Raw genomic sequence first — 13061 nt, 5'->3', positions numbered from 1 at the left:
AAAGCGTATAACTTTTTTTAAGGAATTTTTTCAGGTCTAATTTTTTCTTAATTTTATGTGTTTTATCAAACACTATATTCTTAATTTTTTTCAGATTTTTCCGTAAGGCTCCCCACCTTCAAAAATCCGAAAAACGGTTTTTTGGGGGGTTTTGGGGGATTTTCCCTATTTTATAGACTTCATAATATATCAAATCAATTTTGTTTTTATAGGTTATATGTAACTTGAAGTAACTGAGTCCTTTAGAATATTTAAAAATCAGAAAAACACGTTCAAACCCCCCAAAACCCCCTTAAAAAACAGTTTTTTGGATATTTGAAGGAGACCAGCGTTACAGAAAAATCTGAAAAAAATTAGAAATATAGTGTTTGATAAAATACACAAGACTAAGAAAAAATTAAATCTGCAGCTATCCCCAACAAAAAGTTATATACTTTTTTCCAAAAAAATTTTTTTTTAAATTTATTGAGGATATGTACACTCAACCTATAGGTCTATAAAAAATAGACGTGTTTTATAAAATCCTTAACTTTGCGTGTGAATTTTTTGAAATTTTAAAATTGGTTGCATCTCACCAAAAAAAAATAAAATCGAAAAATAAAGTTTTTGGTGGTGGGGGCAGGGAGAAGGGGGTGGTGGGTTAAAATTACGATGAATCTTATGTCTTAATCACATAGAACTTAAAAAAATGAAAAAAATGAAATTCTGGTAATGAAGGAGGGTATTTTTTAATTTATGTATCCCGTCCATAAGTGGAAAGTTTGATGCGCCACTGTAGACGCATGTGCCACTGAAAAGTGACGGCACAGTGCTCAAACGTTTTCTTTTAGGTTCTAATATTTAAGTTATATGGTCCCGTCGTGCCTAAAATGATTAAGAAATTTCACCTACAGCGGCTCTTAGTCTATATTGCCCGTTCAAATTAGTGGAAAATTGCATCCATCCGAGCTATTATTTTTAAAAATGAACTAAAATAAATAAAATGCAAAGAAGTAAACGGAAATCAATGATCAAAAAGTATTTTTAACAAGAATGGGACTATGTTATTTTCGTTTTGGTTTTATAAATTATACGTTTGTAATATCTATAAACGACTAGAAATAAATTCAGCAAAATTAAACTTATATGTCAAACAGGGATGACAAAGGAGTAAGAATTAAGGTGCGTCTCCACCAAAGCAACATACTTCAACTTTTGTGTTTTACAATGTTGAAGTAAGTTGAATTAGGTTTCACATTTTAGTAACAAAGTGTCTTCACACAAGCAACTTTGTTGTAGCGGAGTTTGTTGCACGTATTTACGATAGGTGCATCATTATGAATCCACTGAAACAGCAGTTGTTTATTATGTGCGACGAAAGAGGCACCTGCTCCGGATTTCTTCATAGCCTTGTATTTCTTCCTCTATCTGTAGAACTGGGCTTACAAATTTCTTATTTTTCGTTTTACCTTTTCTAAATTTTTTTACAGTTTATACATAGTCCAGGCTGTATCGTAGCCCCCGTTAGGTAAATTAATACGATTCGATTTTTTTGCACAAACTTACTCAAAAAGAGGTCCTTATAACAAATCCACAGGGTGCCAGGCGGTATCGTGGTCGGAAAATTGTTTAAACAATTTTTTTTTAACCAAATTCACAAAAACAATTTTTTCACAAAAACAAGGGGTCTTGTGATTTTTCTCTAAAATTGATTGTTGTTGAGTTATACGCGATTTAAAATTTGAAAAATGCGAAAATGATCATAAAGAAATTTTTGTCATTATTTTATTACTAAGCTGTTATTTTTAATTATCTACATTTTTAATTATCTAAGTGCATATTGAGGCGGCCGTCAATGTGCGAGTGAGATGCACCATTGGACGGCCGGAATGGTGCATCTCTTTCGCACTCACCATTGACGGCCGCCTAATACGTTAGAGCTCATTGTTGATGATTAAAAATAACCGCTTAGTAATACAATAATGACACAAATTTCTTCAGAATATTGTAGGGGGACTTTAACTTTAATTTGGTCACTTCCTGACTTTCATAATAATAATTTTTAACCGAGTTATTAAGCCTAGAAAATGGCTATTTTCGCGTTTTTCAAATTTTAAATCGCGTATAACTCGACAACAATCAATTTTAGAGAAAAATCACAAGAGACCTTATTTGCTCAGAATGAACCAAATGATCTAAAAAATTATTCGAAGTGAGAAAAATATTTTTGTGAACTTGTTTAAATTTTTCGACCACAGTACCGCCTGGCACCCTGTGGATTTGTTATAAGCACCTCTTTCTGAATAAGTTTGTGCGAAAAAATCGAATCGGAATAATTTACATAACGGGGGCGACGATACAGTCTGGACTAACTGCTACAAGTCTTGGACCGGGCATCATGTTTAGCTTTTCTGCATTTATAATTTTTGTCAGTTGCATTTCAAAGACATGCATATTGTAAAAATTGTCTATTAAATTAATGCAGGCTTCCACAATCCAATTAAATACCATATTAATAACCAAATTCAGAAAGCAATATAAACACTTCAAACCTGTCCAGTGACGTAACAAACTCCGTCTCTTACACTGAAAAAAAGTGAATCTCTTACAAAAAAATCGTGAAAATCTCCCCCTATATAGCACCCCAAATGAACTAATCATTACCGCTTTACGATTTACTTAACTTTTTTTATATGACCTGCAAGCTTCATGCTGCGGGGGCCTCTGTTACTCCCCTGAACTACAAGCCGTCCATACTAACGAACGAGTAGACCAAAATGCATATCTTGGAACCATGATTAACTCCAGAGGTGATTACTTCCAGCAAATCAAAATCAGAGTAGAAAAGGATAGAGCAAATTTTAACAAAATGAGGAAAGTGCTCTGCACAAGAGATTTGAAGTTAGAGCTAAGAGTTAGGTTGGCTAGGTACTACGTTTTCTCGACTCTGTTTTATGAAATGGTAGCTTGGACCTTGAATGCAGCATCAATGAAAAAACTAGAATCATTCGAGCTGTGGGTGTACAGAAGAATTCTGAAAATATCGTGGGCAGAACACGTCACAAACAAAGAGGTTCTGAGAAAGATTAATAAAGAAATGGAAATCTTAAATACTAGGAAAACAATAAAATTAGAATATCTCGGACATATTATTACACGTGGAGAGAGATACAATTTGCTCAAATTGATTATGCAGGGAAAGATTCAAGGAAAAAGAAGCATAAGGAGATGCAGAATATCGTGACTGCGCAACCTGAGAGAATGGTACGGATGTACATCAAATGAACTTTTCAGAGCAGCCGCCTCTAAAATCCGAATAGCTGTGATGATTGCCGAACTCCGTCGTGGATATTGCACTTGAAAAGAAGAAGAAGATGGAAATAGGGAACTATGGTGACCTCATCGAGCGGGAAAATCACGAGCGAGGCCTAAAGTTTATTGGAGTGCCGACATTAAAACATTTTCAGGACCAATATGGAAACGACTGACACACAATAGATGAATGAACTAGCAGTGGCCGATATTCGACAAAACGAATATAAAAAGGCCAAAAACGTTTTCATTGTTTTCTAAGGTTTTACAATAATCCATCATTTCCTTCATTTAGAATGAATATATTCTAAAAATCAATTATATAAATTACCAAATAATTGATAAAATTATATGTAATGCTTGAAATAAACAATTCAATTTTTTTTAATTTATGTTTTATGACTATATTTTCCGGCCCACTACGTTTATTAAACATAATAATTATCCTAATCATATTTTCTAGATTAAAAATTTATGGTACGATATAGATTAGAAAGTAATTAGTAAGGAAAGTGTGACGATGTTTATTATTAAAGTAATAGTTACCATAACCACTAAATCGGATCGTTATCATAAGGTTATAAAGCTTCGTAAATCACAGCATTCGATGTAAGAAATGTACCATTTTTTACTCTATTGATCCCAGATAAATTTTACATACCTAAATATAAAAAGTACCTACTCTGTATTTGGTGCTAATAATTATTATACTGTTAGACAGTAAATGCAGCTGACATAAATATAGGGGCTACTACTAGAAATGTACGTGATAAAGAAGTTCTATGATCAATGCAAGTAAATGAGGAGAAAACTAAGATGATGGCATCAACACCCAACAAGTGAGCCAGAAACATCGGTCACCAATTCACGGTTGATAACTCTATCTTTGAAGTGGTAGACAAATTCACATACTTACATAGGCTCCCTGATCACCTAACGGAAGAAATCAAGCAAAGGATAATCCTAGCAAACAAATGCTATTTTGGACCGAGTAAACATATGATAAGCAGAAACTTAAGCCAAAAAACAGTAATAACCATATACAAAACCATTATACAACCAGTGCAGTGTTGACATATGGATCGGAGACATGGACCATCTCCAAGGCAGATAAAAACCTTCTGCTTATATTTGAACGAAGTATCCTGAGAGGAATATTCGGTGGCATCTGTGAAAATGATATTTGGAGGAGGAGGTACAGCTACCTGATATACCAAAGATATAAACATAATATATTATATTTGGTGGTAAAGACGTAGTATATGTTATAAAAATAGGAAGACTAAGATGGGCAGGACATCTAGCAATATTACAGCAGAACAACCCTCCTAGAAGAATCCTTAGGTCACAACCTGTGGGAAGTAGAAATAGGGGTAGGCCAAAAATCAGATGGAAGGATGGTGCAGATGAGGATGGTACACAAATAGGCGCAGCAAACTGGCAACAGTTGCAATGGATAGAACTGACTGGCGTAATAGAGTTGGGAAGGTAGAGGCTCTTTTATAGGGCTGTAGCACCATTGATGATGATGACGATAAGAAATTAGGAGACATTCTGGTCTCAAGATTAGACTTTGGAACTAAATCAGAATTAGCAACAGTATTAGATTAAGAAAGAAAATCCCGGACAACTCGAATGAATCAATAACAATAATTATCCTTCATAAAAATGGCGATAGATCAGACCTGAAAAATTATCGTCTAATAATACTTCTAAATGTTCTGTACAAATTATTCGCTAAAATACTGACAACGAGACTCGCAACAAAGTTTGATGGATACCAGTCAAGAGAACAAGCGGGTTTCAGAAAAGGATTTAGCACTCCTGATCATCTACTAACGATGAAAATCTTAATCGAGAAAGCCAACGAATATCGCATACCATTATTCATGGCATTCATCGAAAAAGCGTTTGATTGTGTAGAACATTGGGCCATAATAAACTCCTTACAAAACAGCCGATTTGATTACAGATATGATGGAGAACATATAGGAATGCCTCAACTAGAATAAAAGTATATGAAGGAACAGAACCAGTTCAACTAAAACGAGGAGTTAGACGGGGAGATACAATCTCTTCAAAAATGTTTAGTCAAGAGCTGGAGGATGTCTTCAAAAAATTCACTGGGAGGAACGAGGTATTAAAATCAATGGACAATATCCGAACCATCTACGATATGCGGACAATGCGGACGATACAATCTAATGACGCGTCCGATACAATCTAATGACGCGTCCGCATTGGCAAAAATTTGCGTCGAACAAGCTTCGTCGCAAATATTTGCGTGCTTGAAGTAAATTGTGCTAGTGTGGACGTGTTCGTTGCATAAATCGGACGCAAGAATTTTCGACGCACACAACGCACACGCTCCATCGGTTATCGTTTTCGAGTGAAGATAAAATAATGATTTGAGCACCGCGTCCTCACTGGTAAAAACTTGCCACGCAAATTCTTGCGACGAACCATTAGTTCAATCAAAGAATACATATCTCTCTTGGTTCAATACGCACGAAAAATTTACCAATGCGAACGCGCCATTAATCGTGGCCTTAAAAACCATGCTAGAAGAATTAAACGATGAAGCCGAAAAATAGGACTAAGGATGAATTACAATAAAACAAAGATTATGACAAACACGGACGAAAACTCCTCGATCACGTTAAGGCGGGTATACATATGCGCTCTGCTCGGTGTGCGAGCCGCTCGCGCGCAGCATATTTGTTAGATTAGTACGTGTTTTCAAGTGGCACACAAACGGCTCGCATACGGCGCACCACGATCTAACTTCTGTCGGCTTTTTAACAAATGCTTTGATGGTTCGCAATACGTATTTGGACGGGTTTGCGAGTGGTTTGTTGGTTTTGGGGCGCCTGAGTTGAATATTTGTTATTAATGGAGTGTTAGGAAGGAAATATCAAACTTATTGATGTTTACCGTGGAAAGTGAAATTGAGATGATGACATTGAATATATTTAAACATGTTAGCTTGCAACCCTCAACTTGTAACCAACTTGCAACCATCTTGCAACCAATTTGCAACCAATTTGCAACCAACTTGCAACCAACTTGCAACCAACTTGCAACCAACTTGCAACCAACTTGCAACCAACTTGCAACCAATTTGCAACCAACTTGCAACTTGCTTTACGATTTACTTAACTTTTTTTATATGACCTGCAAGCTTCATGCTGCGGGGGCCTCTGTTACTCCCCTGAACTACAAGCCGTCCATACTAACGAACGAGTAGACCAAAATGCATATCTTGGAACCATGATTAACTCCAGAGGTGATTACTTCCAGCAAATCAAAATCAGAGTAGAAAAGGATAGAGCAAATTTTAACAAAATGAGGAAAGTGCTCTGCACAAGAGATTTGAAGTTAGAGCTAAGAGTTAGGTTGGCTAGGTACTACGTTTTCTCGACTCTGTTTTATGAAATGGTAGCTTGGACCTTGAATGCAGCATCAATGAAAAAACTAGAATCATTCGAGCTGTGGGTGTACAGAAGAATTCTGAAAATATCGTGGGCAGAACACGTCACAAACAAAGAGGTTCTGAGAAAGATTAATAAAGAAATGGAAATCTTAAATACTAGGAAAACAATAAAATTAGAATATCTCGGACATATTATTACACGTGGAGAGAGATACAATTTGCTCAAATTGATTATGCAGGGAAAGATTCAAGGAAAAAGAAGCATAAGGAGATGCAGAATATCGTGACTGCGCAACCTGAGAGAATGGTACGGATGTACATCAAATGAACTTTTCAGAGCAGCCGCCTCTAAAATCCGAATAGCTGTGATGATTGCCGAACTCCGTCGTGGATATTGCACTTGAAAAGAAGAAGAAGATGGAAATAGGGAACTATGGTGACCTCATCGAGCGGGAAAATCACGAGCGAGGCCTAAAGTTTATTGGAGTGCCGACATTAAAACATTTTCAGGACCAATATGGAAACGACTGACACACAATAGATGAATGAACTAGCAGTGGCCGATATTCGACAAAACGAATATAAAAAGGCCAAAAACGTTTTCATTGTTTTCTAAGGTTTTACAATAATCCATCATTTCCTTCATTTAGAATGAATATATTCTAAAAATCAATTATATAAATTACCAAATAATTGATAAAATTATATGTAATGCTTGAAATAAACAATTCAATTTTTTTTAATTTATGTTTTATGACTATATTTTCCGGCCCACTACGTTTATTAAACATAATAATTATCCTAATCATATTTTCTAGATTAAAAATTTATGGTACGATATAGATTAGAAAGTAATTAGTAAGGAAAGTGTGACGATGTTTATTATTAAAGTAATAGTTACCATAACCACTAAATCGGATCGTTATCATAAGGTTATAAAGCTTCGTAAATCACAGCATTCGATGTAAGAAATGTACCATTTTTTACTCTATTGATCCCAGATAAATTTTACATACCTAAATATAAAAAGTACCTACTCTGTATTTGGTGCTAATAATTATTATACTGTTAGACAGTAAATGCAGCTGACATAAATATAGGGGCTACTACTAGAAATGTACGTGATAAAGAAGTTCTATGATCAATGCAAGTAAATGAGGAGAAAACTAAGATGATGGCATCAACACCCAACAAGTGAGCCAGAAACATCGGTCACCAATTCACGGTTGATAACTCTATCTTTGAAGTGGTAGACAAATTCACATACTTACATAGGCTCCCTGATCACCTAACGGAAGAAATCAAGCAAAGGATAATCCTAGCAAACAAATGCTATTTTGGACCGAGTAAACATATGATAAGCAGAAACTTAAGCCAAAAAACAGTAATAACCATATACAAAACCATTATACAACCAGTGCAGTGTTGACATATGGATCGGAGACATGGACCATCTCCAAGGCAGATAAAAACCTTCTGCTTATATTTGAACGAAGTATCCTGAGAGGAATATTCGGTGGCATCTGTGAAAATGATATTTGGAGGAGGAGGTACAGCTACCTGATATACCAAAGATATAAACATAATATATTATATTTGGTGGTAAAGACGTAGTATATGTTATAAAAATAGGAAGACTAAGATGGGCAGGACATCTAGCAATATTACAGCAGAACAACCCTCCTAGAAGAATCCTTAGGTCACAACCTGTGGGAAGTAGAAATAGGGGTAGGCCAAAAATCAGATGGAAGGATGGTGCAGATGAGGATGGTACACAAATAGGCGCAGCAAACTGGCAACAGTTGCAATGGATAGAACTGACTGGCGTAATAGAGTTGGGAAGGTAGAGGCTCTTTTATAGGGCTGTAGCACCATTGATGATGATGACGATAAGAAATTAGGAGACATTCTGGTCTCAAGATTAGACTTTGGAACTAAATCAGAATTAGCAACAGTATTAGATTAAGAAAGAAAATCCCGGACAACTCGAATGAATCAATAACAATAATTATCCTTCATAAAAATGGCGATAGATCAGACCTGAAAAATTATCGTCTAATAATACTTCTAAATGTTCTGTACAAATTATTCGCTAAAATACTGACAACGAGACTCGCAACAAAGTTTGATGGATACCAGTCAAGAGAACAAGCGGGTTTCAGAAAAGGATTTAGCACTCCTGATCATCTACTAACGATGAAAATCTTAATCGAGAAAGCCAACGAATATCGCATACCATTATTCATGGCATTCATCGAAAAAGCGTTTGATTGTGTAGAACATTGGGCCATAATAAACTCCTTACAAAACAGCCGATTTGATTACAGATATGATGGAGAACATATAGGAATGCCTCAACTAGAATAAAAGTATATGAAGGAACAGAACCAGTTCAACTAAAACGAGGAGTTAGACGGGGAGATACAATCTCTTCAAAAATGTTTAGTCAAGAGCTGGAGGATGTCTTCAAAAAATTCACTGGGAGGAACGAGGTATTAAAATCAATGGACAATATCCGAACCATCTACGATATGCGGACAATGCGGACGATACAATCTAATGACGCGTCCGATACAATCTAATGACGCGTCCGCATTGGCAAAAATTTGCGTCGAACAAGCTTCGTCGCAAATATTTGCGTGCTTGAAGTAAATTGTGCTAGTGTGGACGTGTTCGTTGCATAAATCGGACGCAAGAATTTTCGACGCACACAACGCACACGCTCCATCGGTTATCGTTTTCGAGTGAAGATAAAATAATGATTTGAGCACCGCGTCCTCACTGGTAAAAACTTGCCACGCAAATTCTTGCGACGAACCATTAGTTCAATCAAAGAATACATATCTCTCTTGGTTCAATACGCACGAAAAATTTACCAATGCGAACGCGCCATTAATCGTGGCCTTAAAAACCATGCTAGAAGAATTAAACGATGAAGCCGAAAAATAGGACTAAGGATGAATTACAATAAAACAAAGATTATGACAAACACGGACGAAAACTCCTCGATCACGTTAAGGCGGGTATACATATGCGCTCTGCTCGGTGTGCGAGCCGCTCGCGCGCAGCATATTTGTTAGATTAGTACGTGTTTTCAAGTGGCACACAAACGGCTCGCATACGGCGCACCACGATCTAACTTCTGTCGGCTTTTTAACAAATGCTTTGATGGTTCGCAATACGTATTTGGACGGGTTTGCGAGTGGTTTGTTGGTTTTGGGGCGCCTGAGTTGAATATTTGTTATTAATGGAGTGTTAGGAAGGAAATATCAAACTTATTGATGTTTACCGTGGAAAGTGAAATTGAGATGATGACATTGAATATATTTAAACATGTTAGCTTGCAACCCTCAACTTGTAACCAACTTGCAACCATCTTGCAACCAATTTGCAACCAATTTGCAACCAACTTGCAACCAACTTGCAACCAACTTGCAACCAACTTGCAACCAACTTGCAACCAACTTGCAACCAATTTGCAACCAACTTGCAACCAACTTGCAACCAACTTGCAACCAACTTGCAACTCAACTTGCAACCAATCGGAATGAAACCAAACACTTCTCGATGAGAATCGGAGAAGCTACTCCCGACGTCGGCCGATATCGGATCTGATCTGATCGGAGAAAAACGGATCCAATAGGGTTTTTCATCGATTGTCATTTGTTTCGAGCTTCTGTCATGTGTCACATAATATTAATATATCTACGTCATACGTCTTTGGTTTCTATCATTGTTATTACCAATAACGTATGACGTAGCGTAGATATATTAATATTATGTGACACATGACAGAAGCTCGAAACAAATGACTGTGAATGAAAAGCCCTATGTAGGCACCCACAATTACTAATTATCTACAATTACTAAATGTTCGTAAGTTTCCTCTTGATCGCGGAAGGTTCGTCAAAATGAAAAATTTTAACGAACATTAACCGCGCCACGAACGCGTGGCGCTCACACGGCGCGGAGTTCGCGGCGCGGATATGTATTTCCGCCTTTAGGTCAAAATATAATAGGACAAGTTAAGGAATATATACAGAGTGAGTTTAATGTATCAATTATCTCGGAAACGGCTAGCACGATTTTTATAGATTTTGGTGGGTAAGGGTTTTCTAATGCGGCCGATATTATAGTGGTAATTACATTGTTGTCAGATGTACCGTTTTTCTGGAAATATAATGAACTTTCTTATTTCAAATACAACACCCTGTATAATTTTTGCGTTTGGAAGTCCTTAAGAAATACTGATTATTGTTCATGTTTCCATATTGAAGCGAGTTTTTAACCAGTGTACCTATATGTTACAGTTCAAGTTGATCCTCACTTAGAGTTGACTATTCCTAGTTCGAGTCAACTCCAACTAAAACAAGCAGTAAGAGTTGATTTGAAAAATTTAATTCAACTTTTACTAGTTTGAGTTGACTATTCCTGGCTCGATTCAGTCAGTAAAAGTTGATTATACGAGTATAATCTCACGTGCTTTTTTGATGAGTGTGCGTCTCTTTGTTTTGACCGTTTCAACTACTTATTATCATGATTTGAACATATAGGCCAGGAAATGAAGCTAAAAAAATGGCAAAACCTCGCAATTTTTTCATCCAGCATCGATTTTTACAAAAAATTTGGGATTAGGCTCATTTTACCCTCTATCTAGTTCATTTTCTATATTGAGCCGTTGTACGCTTTTGGTTTTTCAAGGGTGATAACTACCCCTAATTGTAAAAAATTATAAAATAACATTTTAAACTTTAATATGGTCAACATTTTGTTTTTATTTGGTAATAGTATATTATTCAACGAGCATGTAATGATGGCTATTACTCACGATGATGAAGTTTGTGACACTCGTCGTAATTCATTAGAGTGAGTAATAGCCATTGCGTGCGAGTAGAATACTATACTTTTTCTACGACCTTTTTTTTATTTTAATTAGTAAAAAATTTAATTATCAACTACTCGAGATTTAAATTATGATAATCTACAAAAATACCTAAATGCTATTTACCCCCAGTACGTGGCTGAATAATTGGTTGCCTACTATTACTATATTTTTATTTATTGTAAAAATACAACTAAAAATAATCAATATAAGTTCTATTCGTTTCCGAAAAATTATAAGCTTAAATTTGTACCTACTGTCAGTGAATCTAATAAATAGGAAATGGCTGTGGTCGGTGGACTGTGGACGTATTTCATATAATATATAGTTATAATGTATATTTAAATTTAACTATGTATAATATAATAATATAACTATACATAATATGTTATAACATATTTAACACAATATAACTTGAAAAACAAACACAATATTAGTTATAAATTCCAATTAACATAAACAAAATGCGCTAATGTAACTGTCACTAAATACAATGATTAACGTCAAAATTTTTAGTACACAAGATATAAACGTAAAAAATATACTGACATTGTTACAGTTAAACTTCCTTTAAAAATTTTTCGAAGTTAATTATTGGTATAAATTACAATAATTATTGTATCAAATAAACAAGTTTAAGTAATTTTATTTGCAGTTTATATACGATTAATATTAAAAGTGGCATGCGCCACTTGAATCTAACTTCAGCCCGTGAGTAATGACCCGTGAGTAACTTCAGCCCGTGAGTAATGAATTGTTACTCACGGGTACAGTAATGGGTGCTATTCTTCTTTATGTGCCGTCTTCTACCGAAGGTTGGCGACCATCAAACGATAGGTTTCTCTGTTTTGTGCCGCATGTATTATGTTCGCAGCTTCTGGTATTTGAAACCATTCTCTCAAGTTTCTCAGCCAGGATTTCTTCTTCCTGCCCAAACCTCTTCTACCTTCAATCTTGCCTTCGACGATAAGCTGTAGCAGACTGTACTTATCATTACGGAACACATGGCCCAGGTATGACGCTTTCCTCCTTTTAACAGTTGTTAACAATTCCAACTCTTTACCCATTCGTCTCAATACCTCTGTGTTGGTCACTCTGTCTGTCCAAGGAATTCTCAGTATGCGTCGATACAGCCACATTTCTAGAGCCGCTAACTTCTTTATAGTTGCTGCTGTTAACGTCCACCCTTCTACTCCGTAAAGTAGCGTCGAGAGTACATAGCATTTTGTGGCGCGCCATCGGAGGTTAACGCTTAGGTTGCGGTTGCTTAAGAGCTTTCTCATTTTTATGAATTTGGATCTTACTATTTCAATTCGGATCCTAATCTCTACGTCTGAGTCCCACTTATCATTTACTGTATATCCCAGATATTTAAATCGGTGTACTCTTTCAATACGTTCGGCTTCAATATTCAGGTCGATATGTTGAATGTTCTTTTTACTGATCACCATAAAT

The 13061-nt window shown here is 35.9% G+C and overlaps 1 protein-coding gene across 1 annotated transcript in view; it reads left to right on the top strand.

Moving 5' to 3' along the window:
• The window catches only part of LOC114338583 (probable chitinase 2), an 83907-nt gene that overhangs the window by 29561 nt on the left and 41285 nt on the right, over nt 1-13061 (top strand). The gene's annotated exons all lie outside the window — the stretch shown is intronic.

This window comes from Diabrotica virgifera, chromosome 4 (genome assembly GCF_917563875.1).
Source record: "Diabrotica virgifera virgifera chromosome 4, PGI_DIABVI_V3a".
NCBI lineage: Eukaryota > Metazoa > Arthropoda > Insecta > Coleoptera > Chrysomelidae > Diabrotica > Diabrotica virgifera.
This window is presented reverse-complemented; position numbering and strand designations above follow the sequence as displayed.